Source organism: Penaeus monodon, chromosome 39, assembly GCF_015228065.2.
Source record: "Penaeus monodon isolate SGIC_2016 chromosome 39, NSTDA_Pmon_1, whole genome shotgun sequence".
NCBI classification, from domain to species: domain Eukaryota; kingdom Metazoa; phylum Arthropoda; class Malacostraca; order Decapoda; family Penaeidae; genus Penaeus; species Penaeus monodon.
This window is the reverse complement of record NC_051424.1, coordinates 5290420-5295419: the sequence shown is the minus strand read 5'-3', so window position 1 is coordinate 5295419 and position 5000 is coordinate 5290420. Positions and strand designations below refer to the sequence as shown.

The window sequence follows — 5000 nt, the reverse complement described above, 5'->3', positions numbered from 1 at the left end:
GAGAGAGAGAGAGGTGAGATGAATGAATGAGATGCAGGAGGGGGAGGAGGGGTGAGGGAGGGATGCAGGAGGGGAGAGGAGAGAGAGAGGAGAGGGGGAGAGGAGAGGAGTGATGAGAGAGAGAGGAGGAGAGAAAGAGAGGAGAGAGAGAAAGAGGGAGAGAGAAGAGAGGAGAGAGAGAGAGAGAGAGATGAGGAGGGGGAGAGGAGAGAGAAGAGAGAGGGAGATGAGAGAGAGGGAGAAGGGGAGGGAAGGGAGGGGTGAAAGGGAGGGAGAGAGAGAGGAGAGAGAGAGAGAAGAGACGAGGAGGAAGGGGAGAGGAGAGAGAGAGAGAGAGAGAAGAGAGAGAAGAGAGAGAGAGAGGAGAAGAGAGAGAGAGAGAGAGAAGGAGAGACAGAGACAGAGGGATAAGACTAATAATGAACGATGAATGAATAATTACATGATAATGAGTAAATTTAATGAAAAACACGATGAATATGCGATAATGAAAGTGAAATGATAAATATGGTGAGCGCTTCGATAAAATGGCTCAGGAGGGAAAATGAATGATGTTGAACCAAGGAATTAACTAACAATCAATCGTAAATAATGAGTGGTATAATTCTGTAATAATGAGGTTAATGATGACGAATGCATGGTCTAGAGGAGAGAGAGAGAGAGAGAAAGGAATAGAGAATATGAGTAATGAGTGATATCATGACTGATGGGTGTGATTATTTGATAATGATGATGATGATGATGATGAATCTACGCGTGATGAGTGAATAATGAATGAAATTGAATGAGTAACATTATTATTATGATAAATGCAATTATTTGATAATGATGCTGATTATAGTGATTTTTTTGTATGGGAGCGTGTGTGTGTGTGTGTGTGTGTGTGTGTGTGTGTGTGTGTGTGTGTGTGTGTGTGTGTGTGTGTGTGTGTGTGTGTGTGTGTGTGTGTGTGTGTGTGTGTGTGTGTGTGTGTGTGTATGTGTGTGTGTGCGTGCGTGTAGGTGTGTGTGTATTTTACATACAAATACACATATACATACACAAACACAAGTCATTTCCCATATCTATAGACAAGGAATCTATCTACTGAGGTATCACGGGATTCTGGATAACACACCGCTCATTCGCAAATTTTTCTGCTATTTTTTTGTTATTTCTGCAACGAATTCGTCAGTTCTGTCCTTCGAAATGGCACGCACGGAGGGCCTCGTGGATAATGAATGTGATTAGATAATTCCCTTGTCCTTGGAGAGAGAGGGATAAGAGAGAGAGACTAAGGAAAGGAGGATGAGGAGTGAAGGAGAGAGAGGGAGAGAGAGAGAGAGAGAGAGAGAGAGAGAGGAGAGAGAGAGAGAGAGAGAGAGAGAGGAGAGAGAGAGAGAGAGAGAGAGAGCAACAGAGAGAGAAAAGGAGAGAGAGAGAGGAGAGAGAGAGAGATGATGAGAGATTGTGAGGAGAGAGAGAGAGGAGAGAGACGAGAGAGAGAGAGACTGAGGAAGAGAGAGAGAGAGAGAGAGAGCAACAGAGAGAGAAAGAGAGAGAGAGAGAGAGAGAAGAGAGAGGAAGACGAGAGAGAAAGAAAGAAAAAGAAAGAGACCCAGGCCAACCATCCGCGCTCAGAAAACCTGCTGATCTGACGAAAGCTAATCCGTGTTTCACTCGCTCTAACAAAATGACTTCAGAGTTCTGAGACGCTAGTGAGATGACCTTTGACCCGCGTTCTTCACCTCTACCCTCCCTCTCCCTCTTCCTTTCTTCCTTTTTTCTTCTCCTTCTCTCTCTCTCTCTCTCTCTCTCTCTCTCTCTCTCTCTCTCTCTCTCTCTCTCTCTCTCTCTCTCTCTCTCTTTCTCTCCCCACCTCTCCTTCCCCTCACCTCCTCTTCTCTTTTCTTCCTCTTCCCGTTCTCTCATCTCTCTCGCTTTATCTCCCCTTCCCCCTTTTCTACTTCCTCCGTCTTCTTTCTTTCTCCCTCATCTCTCGTCTTGCTTTTTACACCCTTTCTCTTCCTTCTTCCTCCCTGCCTCCTCCCTCTTCTTGCTTTTTACACCCTCCCTCTTTCATCTCCCTCCCTGCCCCCTCCCTTCTCTCTCTCCCTCCCTCCTCCCTCCCTTCTCTCTCTCCCCTTCTCCTCTCTCTCCCTCCCTCCTCTCTCTCCCTCCCTCCCTCCTCTCTCTCCCTCCCTCCTCCCTCCCTCCCCCTCCCTCCCCCCTCCCCTCTCTCCCTCCCTCCTCTCTCTCCCTCCCTCCTCCCTCCCTTCCCCCTCCCTCCCCCCCTCCTCCCTGGCGACCCACCACGTGCCAAGGCGCGCCGGAAAGACCGGCAATTTGGTGATCATTAGGGAGGGGGGAGGGGGGAGGGGGGAGGGGGGGGGAGGGGGGAGGAAAGGGGATGATGGGATGCGGGGGGAGAATGAGGTAGAAAGAGGGGGGGGGGGGAGGGCAAGGTGTGGTGGAGGAGGGAGAGTGTTGGAGAAGAAGAGGGAGAGAAAGGGTGTAGGGAGAGAAGGAAATAAAGAGTGGATGGTGGACACGAAAATAGAGGGAAAAAGAGAGAGAAAAAAAAATTATGGGAAACGAGGAAAGGAGAAAGAGAATAGGGAGGAGCGAAGGAAAAGAAGAGGAGATGGAAGAAGACGAAATAACGAGAGAGAGAGAGGGGGAGGAGGAGGACGTGGGGAGAGAGAGCGGCCAGACAGTAATCATCGAAGGGGCGATTATTCGAAGATCCGTTGTTGGGGAGAGGATGGGGGGGGGAGGGGGGGGAGGATAGGGAGGTTGAAGAGAGGATAGGGGAGGTAGAGAAAGAGTGGGTGGGTTGGGGAGAGGATGGGGTGTTGGGGAGAGGATGGGGTGTTGGGGAGAGGATGGGGGGTTGGAGAGAGGATGGGGGTGTTGGGGAGAGGATAGGAGAATTAGGGAGAGGGTGGGGAGGAGAGGATGGGGTGTTGGGGAGAGGATGGAGGGATGGGGAGAGGATAGGGGAGGTTAGAGAGAGGATGGGGGAGGGGGTAAACGAGGGAGGCAAGGGGGTGGGGGTGAATTGAGATTAATGGAAAGGGGAGAATTAAAGAAGGTGGGGGGGGGGAGGTAAAGGGGGAATAATGGAAAGGTGGGGGAGGATAATGGGGGAGGCAAGGAAAGAGGGAGAGAAGTGAGGGAGGAGGAAAGAGGCGGTTGGAGAAGTTAAAGTTGGAGAGAGGGGGTGAAGTGAGGGAGGAAGAAGGAGAACAGTTGGAGAAGGTAATGGGGGAGGCAAGGGGAAGTGGGGGTGAAGGGGGGGGGGGTCAATGGGAAGGGGAAGAGGGAGAGAAAAATGATAAGAGTAGATTAATGGAAAACGGAAAAGAATTAGGAGAGATAATGGGTTGAGGTAAATAGGTTATTGGAGATTCATAAAAGGAGGAAATGGGTTGGGAATTTTTAATGGGGGGGGGGGAATGAAAAGAGGTTTAATGGAAAGGGGAAGGATGGGGAAGAAGCGTTGGGGAGGTTAAAATGGGGAAGGGGGGGGAGGTGGGGTGTGGGGGTAGGCAATGGATTAATGGGGAATGTAGGTAGGGAGGGAGGGAGGGGGGGCAGGGGGAGAAGGAGGAATACGAAAGAGGGGAAGGGGAAGAGAAGAGAGACAGAGGGGAGAAATATAGGATACGGAGAAGGGGAAAAGAAAGGGGGAGGAGGTAGAGGAGGAGACGATGAGAAAAGCAGGTTAATGGGGAGAGGGAGAGAAAAGAAGAGAAAGAGGAGAAGAGGAAATGAAACGGAAGAAAAGAGGAAGAATAGACTGATAAAAAAAAGAGAAAAAGAAGTGAAGGCGATGTATGGAAGAGGGGAAAAAAAAAGAAAAAAAAAGCGAGGTGAAAAGAGACAGAGAAACGAAGAAAAAAAAAGGAATAAAACAGAATAGAAGGACGAGGAGGAAGAGGAAATAAAATAAATAAAACGGAATAGAAACGGAAGACGAAGAAAAAGAAGAAGAAGACGCAAACGAAGACGTTCTCGCGGCCTTGGACATCTTCCCTTGGGCGGGGCGCGACCTCCCCCCCCCCCCCCCCCCCCTCTCCCAACATAAGGGGAAGGGGGGAGGGGGCAGAAGGGGGGGGGGAGGGGTGAAGGACGATTTCCATCTGTACCGTGATTTACCTTTTTTTTTTTCTTTTTTTTAATGGGGGGGGCTGGGGGTAAGGTAGACTAACTCGCTCTAACGGCCCGCGTTCTGTCTTCTCCCGAGGTGAGGGTCTCCTTCTAATGGCTGCCTAACAAGGGGGTTAATACGTGCTAACAGCCAGTTCATCTCTTTTACAACTATCACTTTCAAAAGGATGGCGAGTTAGAGGTTCCCCTTTTCTTCTCTCTCTCTCTCTTTTTATTGTTGTGGTTCACGATTTGTTATTACTTCTCTGTCTCTGTCTCTGTCTCTGTCTCTCTTCTCTTCTCTCTCTCTCTCTCTCTCTCTCTCTCTCTCTCTCTCTCTCTCTCTCTCTCTCTCTCTCTCTCTCTCTCTCTCTCTCTCTCTCTTCTTTAATTTTCTTTTTTTCATTTTTTTCCTCGTCTCTGTTTAGTTGCTCTTGTTCTCACTTTCAAATGTCTTTTTTTACGACTCTGTACTTACTTTCATCCATAATATAAGATCGAATTAGGTGATACAATGAACCCAGCCCATGTGTTGAAATTACCTCCTATTGCAGTATATTCTTTATATACATCTTCTCTACGAGGGATAATGGGGAGTTGTGTTACTTTTATATACATTATTAGAGCACATTAGGTTGTATTATAAAGGTAGTTGTGGTTTTTGGGAAGTATCTTTTCACCGCTAATATTTTTTTAAAGAAAGACGGGTAGGGGGAGGGGGGTGGTGATGGGGAAAAGGGGGGAGGGGTCTGAATAACTCATGTCAAAGTTACAACTTTAGTGAGAGGAAAATGCATGAAAGATTAGCTAAGAATTCCCTCTAATCGGTTCACCATTTGTCGTGTTGAAAATCCGGGTATGAAAAAGCA

General features: G+C 48.3%; 1 protein-coding gene across 1 annotated transcript in view; it reads right to left on the bottom strand.

Moving 5' to 3' along the window:
- Positions 1-5000, bottom strand: part of LOC119597443 (U-scoloptoxin(01)-Cw1a-like) — a 17706-nt gene that overhangs the window by 664 nt on the left and 12042 nt on the right. The window lies entirely within an intron of this gene.